The sequence below is a fragment of the Gymnogyps californianus genome, chromosome 13 (genome assembly GCF_018139145.2).
Source record: "Gymnogyps californianus isolate 813 chromosome 13, ASM1813914v2, whole genome shotgun sequence".
Taxonomy (NCBI): Eukaryota; Metazoa; Chordata; class Aves; order Accipitriformes; family Cathartidae; genus Gymnogyps; species Gymnogyps californianus.
The window spans coordinates 13429752-13441980 of NC_059483.1; positions in this window are offsets into that span (position 1 = coordinate 13429752).

Genomic DNA, 12229 nt, shown 5'->3' on the forward strand with positions numbered 1-12229 from the left:
TGGAAAGCGTGTGGCCATGGAGGTCTCTCTAATACAAATTGAATACATGATTTAATTCATAACTTGAAGTAAAACCTCTGCCTGGGGTTTTGGTGGATTTGCTTCTATACTCAACGCTCTTTTTTAATTCTTTCTTTTCTTTTACTGGCATCAGCTTCCTGGGAAGAGCGTTGCCAGGGAGCCTGCTGCATCCTCTCGGGGGTCCTCTTTCTTTCTTTTGCCTTCTCCATTTTGCCTTTCTACTCTTCCTGTGTCTCTTTCCCTTCTCTGTTCTCTTGTAATGCACAGCCTTCTTTCAAACACCCCGTCTCTCTTCTGCTTCTCCTCTTGCTTTCTCTGGGATTGCATCCACTATACAGAGGGTTTATTCCTCCTCTCTGGTTGTGCTTTCTTTTGCCTTTTGTTAGCGTATTTCCGCCTTTCCCTTTTTCTTCCCCGTTCTCTAGATTTTCTTTCTTCTTCCTCACACTTCCTTCTCCTGTTTTAGGGAATTTTCCATTCTCTTCTTTCTCTTACCTCGCTGGCTTGCCATCCTCCCTTGCAACGTCTGCTCCTTGCTTATCAGCCCCTTTCCTTCAGTCCCTTCTGCCATCTCCTTATCCCCCCAGTGCTGTATCTCTGAAGTGAGATGGTCCAGCTCGGGGGACAGCAAGCTGCAAACAGATTTGCCGTGTTGCTCCATTGTAGACCTCCTCTGCTTGGGCTCCTCCTCAGCAGCAGCAGAGCACCAGGTTCTCTGCCCGGTGGCTCAGTGACCCACCCGCACCACAGGAGTGCGGTGGTCCCTTGCGGAGTCGTTACTAGAGGCTGGAGAAGTTGGGTGTTGATTTCTCTGCGGGGCAAATCTCCACTTGTGCAACCCCTGGCAGCCAGTGCAATAGTGAAGAACGGAGTTGGGGTACATGAGATAGAGAACCCTCCTGTATTCGTTTAAATAGCATCGTACTGTTGAGCTCATCCAGCCGAGGTGTAAGAGAAGGGTCTGGCTCCTGTTATTCTGTGAGATACTGGGTGACTGGATTGCAGGTATGAATCGAAGGATTCGGATGATGCTCAAACAGGTCCATGTGGGTGGTCTCTCAATAGGCAACAGAGGTAAACTGAAGTACTGTGGCCAGGCCAGAGGTGCTGCCCAGCGTGATGGGCAAATAGCATGGTGGTGGGCTCCGAGAAGTGGATTGGAAACTTCAACACATCATCTTTGGCCATTTAGAGCATATGGTCTTCACACCAGCCCTACAAATGAACAGAAGAGTTATCTGTGTGAGGTCATTGGAAATTGCATCTACCTTGCCAGCTTTCTCCTTGCACTGGTAGAGGTAAGATGGTATTTGCCGCTCAGCCTGACCTTCCAGTTTGGAAGAAGCGATGGTGAGCCCTGCCCACGCTGGTGTGGTGAAAGCGGGCACATGGATTTATTTTGTTAGGCAGTCGGCACCTTGCCTCATGATCCAGTCAGACCTTGTCACCCAAGAAACCTTGGGATTAATCAACTCAGATGGGAAACTTGCTGCAGATGCAGAGACGCTGCAGTGAGTGATTTAGCTGAGGGCAGTCTTCGTTCTTGTTGGAAGTGGACAATACTCCTGTACAGCAGTAAGGGTCCTGCGCTGCGAGAGGTGCCGTGGGGCGGCTGGGATCCAGCATCACAGCGCTCACAGCCCCACACATCCTGATGTCGCTTGTTGTAGGATTGAGCCTAATGAAACCCCATTCCTGACCGTTCAAGCCCAGTCTCGGTGGTTCAGGAATATTCCCTACTTTCTTTTTTGGGCTGTATGTTTTTCCAGACTTTTCCAGAGTGCGCGGTGTTACTCTGCTCCATCGGACAGTCGTGTCTCGCCCCAGAGATGGCTGCCTCTCGGTGGCAGATGGAGTAGTTGAAGCACTACTAGGCTGGGCCACTGTAAAATATTCTTTATCAAAAATAAGCATTGCAAAGAGTGCTGTAATTCTTTTGACCCTGTTCCCTTCTTTTTTTTCCTGTAGGAATATTTCTGCTATTTAATTAATTTTTTTTTTAAATATCTCTCTCTCCAGACTTTTTATTCCAGCCCCACTGCCTGCGATCCCTGCGGGGTGAAGGGAGGAGGGCTGAGTGACAGGCTAATAACCTGCTCCGGCTCTCGCTCCAAGCCCAGTGGCAGGTGTCCCAGCGCCCCTATTGAATGCCACCATCCAAAAAAAAAAAATTATCAACAATCTTCCTTCAACAATGATTTATTATTGCCATAATTTGCCTTGGTACAATGAGCTGCGGAGCGTATTTCTGCACCCGGCTGACAGGGATTTGATGGCTCCAGGTTCCTATTTTATTTAGTCTTGAGCCTAATATGATTTGGTTACCCTCGCCCCCTCCTTCCCGTCCCTCTCCTCCCTCCCCACCCAACCTTTTCTCATTTTGTTTTGTTTTCTATGAGTGTGTGTTTCGCATAACCCTGGGCTGGCTGACAGCGCTTGTAAAAACCAGAAGTCGATCTTGCAGTGGCTTTTCACCATTAATCAAGCTGCCTGGAATTGGAAAGTAACACTGACAGGCTTTTATCTTGGAGAGAAGGAGGATGGCAGATGTATTTTATGGTGGATGAGCCTTCACGGCTTCTATTAGACTGGGACTTCAGTGGTACAAGGTGGTGGTTTGGGGGAGGAGGGGAGCGAGGGGGAGGAGAAGCCGGGGAGCAGCCTATAGATAAATAGATCCGTCAGTCAGGCGATGTGGAGGTCTCCAGGCGGCCAGCCATTGTAGGTGACAGAAAAGGCAATCAAAGACAAAACAAATCAAAAGGTACATCTTATCAGCAGCAGGCCAGCTGGACTTCCACCGCACTCGGAGGCCCCGCCGAGGGCAGGAGAAATTAATCGTGCTGTCGAGGCCAGAGAAATTGTCGCCGCTGAAGGTCCAAGTTCAGGCGAGCGGAGGTGGCCAACATTAAAGGAGAGGGAGAGCGGGGGGCGGGAGGAGAGGAGCGAGGAAGCGAGTGCCGCTGTCCCGCCACCTCTCTCCCTCCCTCTCTCCCCCGGCCGCCGCGGGCTCCTGACAAGTGCATTCATCGTGCGATGATAGCTCGGCACCTATGATTGGTACCTTTAATAATATAGCCCTCGCTCAGCTGTCACCCTGAAAGAACAATTTTTCCTCCCGCTTTCCTCGATGCAAAGATACATCTGTAATGAGAAGGGTGACAGAAAGTGGGAGCGCGGGGAGCCAAGGAAAGTTTGGAAGAACATTAATCAAAAAGTGAAGCTGGAGGTGATGCCGGCTGCTCGGCGCGCCCGTGCCTCCAGCGGGGAGCCAGCATCGGGTCTGAAGCTCCTGTCGTGTTCCCTGGCCCGCAGCGCTTTGGGGTGCCCTCAACGAGGGGAGAGGGATCCTTCGCCCACCCTTGGAGAGGAGCAACTTTGAACGCCATCATCCTCCTGCACGGCAGAGCTGGTCGTGGCAGGAGGGACCAGGGAGTAGCCCCTTGTGTGGGGAGTCCTTGTGTAAACCAGCGCAACTCTGTTGTGTGCAATGGATTTACATCAGAGTAAGTGCAAAGGGACAGAAGTCTCTTTGTGCTTCCTCAGCCTGGAGAAAGAAATACGCGGTTACGAGTCCTGTGAGTTTCCTTGCAGCAGAGACCTGCTTGCGTCCTGCTCTGGGTAATCAGGACTCCATCCTTTCGGTCCAGCCAGATTCGATCCCCATTCCACTCCTTAGCAGTGCTGTGTGGAAACTGCCCTGTTTCCCCAAAGGAGGAGTTTTGCCTTCCAGGGCACGATGCCCTCGTCTCCGGGCTGCGGTGTGGCTGGCCCCTGGCCCATCACGCTCTTATGGCTCCGCCTGCATGGAAGATGCTTGTGTGTTAGTCCAAACCCCGAAGCCTCCCCAAAGCCCTGCGTTACGGACCGAGTCGCAGTGTTGCATTGCTCAGAGCCGCTGCCCATGTGTGTGTCAGCACCCAGCCCTGCGTCGCTGCGCCCGGGGCCATCGCTGGGGGTGTCTGAGGGCTCCTGTTGCAGCCACCCGGGCCACGCACGCCCATGAAATCACTCCATCATCAGCCCCTACTGAGCAATTGTGCCTGTCGGAGGTCAGCTGGGGAAGTTTGGGGGGGGGTATATTCCACCCCCAGTGTAAAAGAGATGCCAGCAGCCCTGCGCCAGTGGGCTGGGGAGAGCAGCAGGCGCATACATCCGCAGGAGGCACGGAGGGGGCTCATGATTGTTGTATTTAACGAACACGTCTATTTTAATTTAAGGGATAAGCAGCGACGTCCTTGAACGTGGTTATCTCCTGTGGTTTTTAGCAGCTTTCCAGGCTGCCCGGCTCTGCGGTTGTCAGTCCCTCCCTGGGACGAAGCCCTTGGGCTTGAATTCTTTAGCATTAGCATTTGGCAGTCAGTTCTCTCATTCTGTGTATTCGCTCTCTTGTACCTACAACGGATTTGCTAATCTGCATCTGTTTTTGTTTTTATGCTAATAAAAGTGGGGATTATAAGCAGATCTGGATCAAACAGGTTTGTCTGTAAAAGCTGGGGGTGCCTGTCTCTGCGGCCTGTCGTCTCAAATCCCAGAGGATCAGAAGGAAAGCAAGGAGGGTTAGGCAGCACCTCCGAAAGAAATAGTTTGTTCTGTATGGTTTCCAGAAATTGAGCAGTGATTACTTTCTGCCTTCTCCATGAAAGCAGAAAACTTCTTCAGACAGTAGTTGGCGGGTGTGTGAACCATACGGCTGGGATAAATGTTAGTAATAAGTGGTGGTGAAAACAGTCCTTGAGGAACATTTCCCTGATCCGTACAGAGAAGTTGAACCCAGAATGGATAAGCACAGCTCATGCAGGGAAGCAGAGCTCTGGTCTCCATGCAGACCTCCTTAGCAAGAACACACAGAAGAGGAAATGGGTCCTGGACAGTTGGCTTGGTCTGTCCATCCAGGAGCTTCAGAGGATGCTTAAAGGATGAACCCTTTACATACCCTCTGCAAAGATGATACAGATGCAGTTTGCTGGTGCTAAAATGAGGAAATAATGGTTTTCCTTGGTAATATTTTCTGCAGTCTGTAGGCTGGTGTCTCCATGGCCTGGAGCTGTAAGAACAGGGACCTCTGAGATGATTTTGAAAACTAAACAACCAAAGCCTGAGCTTCACTGAGACTTGGGCTCCTTCTAGATACTGAGGTGCTGTGGGAAAACATGAACCTGACATCTGCATTCCTGAATTTCCGCTAATGCTGTCAACCTTAGCATGAGAGCATCTGTACATCTGAAGCTTGGGTTTTGCAGAGGTACTGCAGGTTTTTAATTCTTGTGTGCCTATGATCTCTAAAACATAATTGCCCAAAGTAATGAATGCTGGTAAACTGTTACCTAAGAGAATGACTCATTGAAGACTGCAGTGTAAATCAGGAATAGATTTGGGTCTTGAGATATCAGGACATGACTCCTGAATTCATTTCAGCCATTCCTTCTCCAGCGGAAGGACGTGCTGTATGTGCAACGCAGGCTTGGCTTCATGCTTTCAGAGCTTATCACAAGTAATCAGCTGTATCCCTAGAGTTACTGCATCTACAGGGGCTTGCGAGCTGGGAGATGCAGAACTGGCAACAAACCTCTGCCAGGTGATTGCATCCAAATCAACAGGAACCTGGGAAGCAAGTTCTTTTCCAGCGCAAACAGTTATCATGCTGACAGTCACTCTCTAGACTTGGCCTGAACACGAACCTTTTGGGGCTAAAAAGCCAGGTCTGTTAGGGAATCCTGCACAAGCATCCTACATGCTGGTGAGGAAACAGTGCCCCATCCCCTTTATGAATGAGCTTCAAAACTACAGTCCTAGAATATATAATGATGCTGACATGCAACACATACAGTGCAACCTGTATGCTGAGAAGCTGTTATTTAATACTGTATCACACTGCTTGGGCAGGTGCCGAGTGTGGGAGGCAGAGCCAGGCCCAATGGCCTCAGCTAAAAATGGACAAAATGACATTACTCAAAGTCCATCCTCACTGTCTAGGTCCCCAGTAGCCTCACTGCAATTAATGCAGGTTTGTAATGACGTAAGTGGAGCCAGGGCTCCATTCATAATGTAAATCTGGTGAATTATAAAACAAAGAGGGTTTCAAAGTGCTTTCTTGGCATGTGATTAATCTCTTGGTAACTCTAACTCTGAAGTACTACACCAAAGAACTAGATGCTGCATGAAGTCTAACCAAAGAGGTTGTCACCTTGGGCAAGATGACCTCATCTCACGTTTAAATGCATGTTTGCAACATATTTATGGTTATGGCAGAGCACAGATAAGTTGCAGTATTTTGATTGCTTTTGCAGATGGGATCAAATTGTCCCTTAATCACATTAAAGAAATCAGGTTACGAGCTGGCTGCCGTAGCACCATTCCACTAAGATGATTATGAACAATTTGGTCCTGTCTGCAAACATCTTAATGAAATGGGGAAGCTACTCAACATAGTTGAATTTGCAGCGTAGAAATGACTCAGTCTTTGGTCTCCCGCTCTTACCACTAGACAATACTAATCTTCTGGCTCTTATAACTTCTTAAAGCACTGAAGCTCACAGGATAGGAAGCCCACCTCCACCCTTGCCATGCACTGGCTAGTGTTCTTCCTCTGCTCCCCAGCAGCAAGCAGAGCCCCTGAACCCTGCCACATCTCCTGACAGTGGTAGGGCTGAGAGACCCCGGAGGGATTGACTCTGCTCCTCTCTGGCTCTTGATGTAGCAGGAGCTGAACTGTGTGCAGGGTGTCACTATGACTGCTGCGTTCACAGTTGCCCTATGGGGTGTTCTTGATCCCGCTCTTGCTCCCTCCCTGCTGGAGAGGGGCAGTAATTCCCTGTGAGACAATGGGAAATAATTTCACTATGGGTGAATTTTTCCTGGCCCAATCTGAAATACTTCAGCTGGTGAGAGCTCTCGCCTACTTTCCCTCCCCAGCAAAGGTCAGCACAGACCCTTCCAAGCTTTCGCTGGAAGTGTCTCAGCAGCACCTCCCACACCTCCTTGCAGTCTGCATGGGATGGTTGGTGGAGGTCAGAACTAGGAGCCTATTGCAAAAGTCAGCATGACACCAGATCATGGAAACCACAGGGGTTTTTTTAACAAGATACTTCAGCCTATAAAGTTGGGGTTTTTTTTTCCCTTCCTCCAAAGAGTGCAATATATTTTCTAGTCTCTGAAGGTCCATTTCAGGAGCCAGGATAGCCACTCCCCAGGAATGTCCCCTGCCAAGAGCTGCATTTGACACCAATATACTGCCCATCTTCACTGTAAAGATTGGAAGCTTTCCAGGACAGAAATCATCCCTTGCTGTGTGGGCACATGGCTTCCCGGGCGACGGAGCCATGGCCCCAGCTGGGACCTCCAGCCATAACCAGGAAACAAATCAAGGAACGAGCATATGCTTGGCAGATGTTCGATTTGGGCCAGGCACAAGGTTACTTGTCACTTTTAAAAATTTTTTTCTCATATGCTTCATCTTTGTTGCAATGCTCTGGGGCTCAGTTCAGTTGCCTGAATGTAGGCCTTGAGGTGAGGCATGTGCCACTGGACCTCCATGGCATCTGCAGGGAGTTGGCAGCTACGACACATGGAGCAGCATCTGCAGTGGCACTGTATGCTTACGTGTGGGCCCCATAATTACATGTTGTGGTTTCTTATGTGGTTGCTGCTGTCCTTGGGCAATGTCTCCACTTTTGCAAGAGAGTCTGGAGTGCTTTGTGATCTGGTAACACTGGTCTCGCTGTTCTTGACCGCAGCAGTGGATTCAGTTGGGCTCCCTGGGAAGTCACAGCTTTCCCTGGAAGTAACATCTGTTTTGTTGTCTGCACCACTGCCACACTCGATACCTGCCAGTTACCACCGTTGTTTTTGAGGAGGAATAATAGCCCAGGACAGAAAATGGCAAGCCAGGCATCAAGGGGATGAATAATTGACCCAGAACGCAATTATTATAGTCACAAGTGTGTTGAGGACCCCATCAGGCAGAGCTTGTCATGGCTGGGGGAATTCAGCGCACCGGGGAATTGGCAATTGCAGGGACGGAGCTCCAGGTCCAGGGGATCAGGCACGTGCTGGGAATGCTGCTTTTGTCCTTGCTGACACTCACTTGACAAAGGTCCTTAACAGGCAAATGGCCTTTGCTACGGAGAGCACAGAGCCACCCCCCTTCTCCCTGCTTGCACAGCAGCAGCCCCAGCCAGGAGCTCAGCCTGGGGCTGGACGAGGGCAGACCTCCTGCCTCGCGCTGCGTCCCCGTTATCCCAAAGCGTAGAAGCCACTAGCCGGCCTCGCCGACCACCTCCAGTGCTGCATGAGCTTGGTCTGGAAGTTGAGGCACTAATGTGTTTTTATCGCAGCTGCCTTCAACAGCCCCCATGGCTTCCACCTTCCCACGGGAGATGGATCCACGTGGGGCTGTGGGATCAGGGGCCATGGTGAGTGGGCAGTAAAATCTCAGGTTGTGCCGTTTCCCGCTTTTCATTGCAGACTCAGGAATGTGAGTTTTCTTTCTTTGGGAAAGAAAGAGAAAGCGTCAGCTGCAGATGTTGAGAGGCAGATGTGAGCGTGCTCTTTGCTTCCTTGCGTCCCTGCGCCCCTTCCTACGCCTGGTTTCCGATCTGAAACGTGCTCAAGTCTCTCCTCTTTCTCCTTGTTTGCCTGGTTTTACACCAGAAAACCGCCACAAGTTCCGCTGGCTGCTGGCAGAGCCACGGGGCTGTCGGCCAGTGGAGCGGGGCAGCGGCAGAGCTGGGGGGCTGGTGCCTGGTTTGGAAATCGGGGCTGGGATCCCAACAGAGCCGTGCAGGCTGCACAGTTACAAGGTCAAGTGAGCAGCGTTAGGTCCTCTCCTCTTTGGAAATCTTTAATTGGCACCCCCAAAAAAACCCCAAGTGAAGGTTGTTGAAAATGTTTTTTGTAATAAAAATAAATTGGTTCTTAATTTTTATTGTTTAAAGGAAAAAAAGTCTGCTCTTTCCCTGGGCTGCTCGCTTTATCAAAATCTTTCCGCTCAATAAATTGTGCCATTGTAACCTCGCCCACTCCCAGGATATCGGTGCTGTCTCTTTGCCTTGTGTTAATGACTCGCTTGGATGTGCGCAATTAAAATATGTACATTGAAGCACAGGCTCCAAAGCTATTAATTGGCAGAGGAGGTACAGATGGTGAACTGAGGGCCCGAAGTGTATTTATACCCAGCTCCCAGAACTGACACAGAGCTGGGCACTTGCATTTGTTCCTTTTAAAGGTATCAAAGCGTTAGGCAGGAAAAGCTCCTGTTTGCTTCCAGGCGCTCTGAGGCTGGACGAGAACAGTGGAGTTTAAAATAAACTCCTGCTGGTAATGACTCTTGATTACCAGCGTATCCTCTGCCAAAACGAGGAAAAAGCATCATCATCTTCACCTCTCTGGAGTGTTTCCCACCCTGAGGAACGCTGATGTATCTCACGCTCCAAGTGTGTGCGCAGGCATCAGCACAGAGGAAGGGTTTCCCAAACGAGTGTTTCGCTGGCCCTGCCACGGTGCTGAGGATGCAGGGTGTAAAACAGGTCGCTGGCCTAACACCAGCACGTCCTCCGCCCGTCCTGCATCCCTGAAGCAAGGTTATACGCTTGTCTCGTGCCTGCTGTCCCTCAGCAAAGTGCTTACCCTGCTGTGAGCTGCTGCACACCCCCCGGTGCTGTTCTTTGTTGGTACCCCAGTTTCAAACAATAAAGGCCAATGCAAGAAGGGAATCATGAAGTTTTTCCATTGAGGGCATCTGGACTGATTTTTGAGACGGAAAGTTTTTAGGATGTGGGTAGTCTTGCATTTTCTTGACTCAGTGGTCTCCCAGCTGGGTCAGTTTTCAGAGTATCATCTCCCATTTTTTCTCATAAAGGTTAATTGTGGTTTAGATGCTTTTGGCCACATGAAAACTAAAGACGCGGCAATTTCTGACCTCAGTATGTATAAAGAGGGGGAATCAACTTTCAGGCGCCACCACACTGTGGCATCTGCATAGGAGGCACGTACAGTGAATTTATGTGTATCCACTGTCTCAGAGCAGGATCCGAGTGCGGCATTGCTCCACGTTGAAAGGAAATCACAGCTTATAATATTCAACTGGTTACTATAACCCCCACCCACCCTAGGTTTAATATTAGAACTATTTTTCACGTTGAAACCGAAATAGTACAAAATATGGGCTTGCTGTAATTGTTGTTAGATTATGTGTCACCCTGATAAGATGTAACAAATATTTTCCTACACAGCAGGGCCCGTTTCCCTGCGAGTAATGGATGGAGAAACTTCTCATAGTGTGTAGGCAATCGGTCGTAAAAACTTCACTTAGAAGATTAATGCATTAAGCGCAACCTTTGTGGAAAATAGGAAGAAAAGAATTAAAATAATAGTTTGTTCTTTCATGTTTAATATTAATAACCAAATTCATTTGGTGGGAATGTTCCTTGCGGCATGTGCCTTCCCCTTTCAAGGGCCAGCTTTGTGTCAAATAAGTATTTCTGTTTTTTTTAAAGATCCTTCAGCAGCAGCTATTGTATATGGTGTAGTGATTCTTTCAACAGAACTATTTTTATCGGTAATATGAAAGACTATTTTCATGGGCAAAGCTTTGACACCAATAAGTCTGCTGGACGTCACTTAATAGGCTAGATAAACATTCGCTCACCATTTAGGGTAGAAGGATTTTCCCTTTATATCATAGCTTTACGTCTTTCGTAGACACTTAATGGCCGTTAGAGAGATGGCACCCTCGGGAGAGAGCTCTCCAGAACTGGTGCACGGTCAGAGACAAGGCAAGAGCTTATTTGCTGCTGTACGAACATTAGCGTGCAGAATGGAAAAGCGAGGCCCTTCTTGTCACGAGCTGATTTGCACTGAGTCAAGTCCTTCGGTAGCAGAACCGAGGGTCTAGGAGGAGGGCATCAGTAGGTGACAACGGCCCCTCCTGCGCGCACCCTGCACCTAATTCTGCCGTTGCCCTTTAGAAGGGTTCTTGCTCCTTTCTGGGGATTGTTTGGTACCAGCCAGCGCTCTGCCGCAGAGCAGTGGCTGCGGCTAACTTGGCAGATGTAAGGATGGTCTTACATGATGAAGTAATGTTGTTTTGTTTTTTTTTTTTTAAATTGCTCAAGGTTTGGGAAAAATGCCAATTTAGATTGATTGCTGCTGCTTTCCCTCCATGTGTATTTTGAGATCTTGTTTTCTTCCTAAAGTACGCTTCTGTACCTGCAGTCAGTCCCAAGTGACAGGTACCATCAGTCACGAAGTCGGCTATGAAACCAGGGTCGGATGGAACTGCTTATTTTCAGTGTGTGGTACACAGTTCACTTCTTCCTAGGTCTTTGCTTGATATCTGAGGTCGGGTAGGCTATCCAGCTTGAGTTTTACAGAGGATCACTTGTTTTACTACTTGTGAGAACAGGTATCTCTTCCCAGTTTTACAGAGCTTGAATTTTTATAAAGAACACTCCGTAAGCAAAGAAATAATTGGTTTGCCAAAGGAGAAACAAGAGTTTCTGCCCTCTCCTGCCAATGGCAGGCAGTGGGAACAGTGGCCTTAAGATTTCAGTATTCCAGGAGGCACTGCCCCAGTACGTCTTTTGCTGCTGTGTGAACAGAGCCGCATTTATCAGTAAAAAGCCAATGCCATCAAACATTGATTGGGACTTTGAACAGCTCTGGCATTCAGAATTATTTAGGGCTTATTCAAACTTCTTTCTAAATTGATCAGTTAGATATTTCAGAAAACTCAAAGAAAAATGGTACCTATATTCTTACATAACTACATTCACGATTGCCAAGGACTTTCAAACTGCAACAGAAAAAAAAGGTTCAATTTTGACCATGCAGCAGCTTAATTCACTGAGTCTCCTTCCATCATGCCATAGCACTAAAACAGAACATGCCATCCTGCCGCAGTAAAAAGAGATTTTAGAAGTGCTGTGAAAATTAGTCTGATGGTATAATTGCAATCTTTATTCACTTGGAGTCAGTAAGAGAGAGGATTTCTAGGTTTGAAAGCAGGATTGCTCCCTGGCCAAAAATATTCACAGATAAACCAAAAATCATTCATCAAATATCTCTGTCACTACTGTTTAGTTGCAGATGTAGAGAAAGGAGCGGATAGATTATTTAAACTACAAAAGCTAATTAGGGTTGGCTGACAGAGTACTGAATTTTACTCTGAAGAATGGGACAGGTTTTTGCATGACTGAGACGGCAGAAT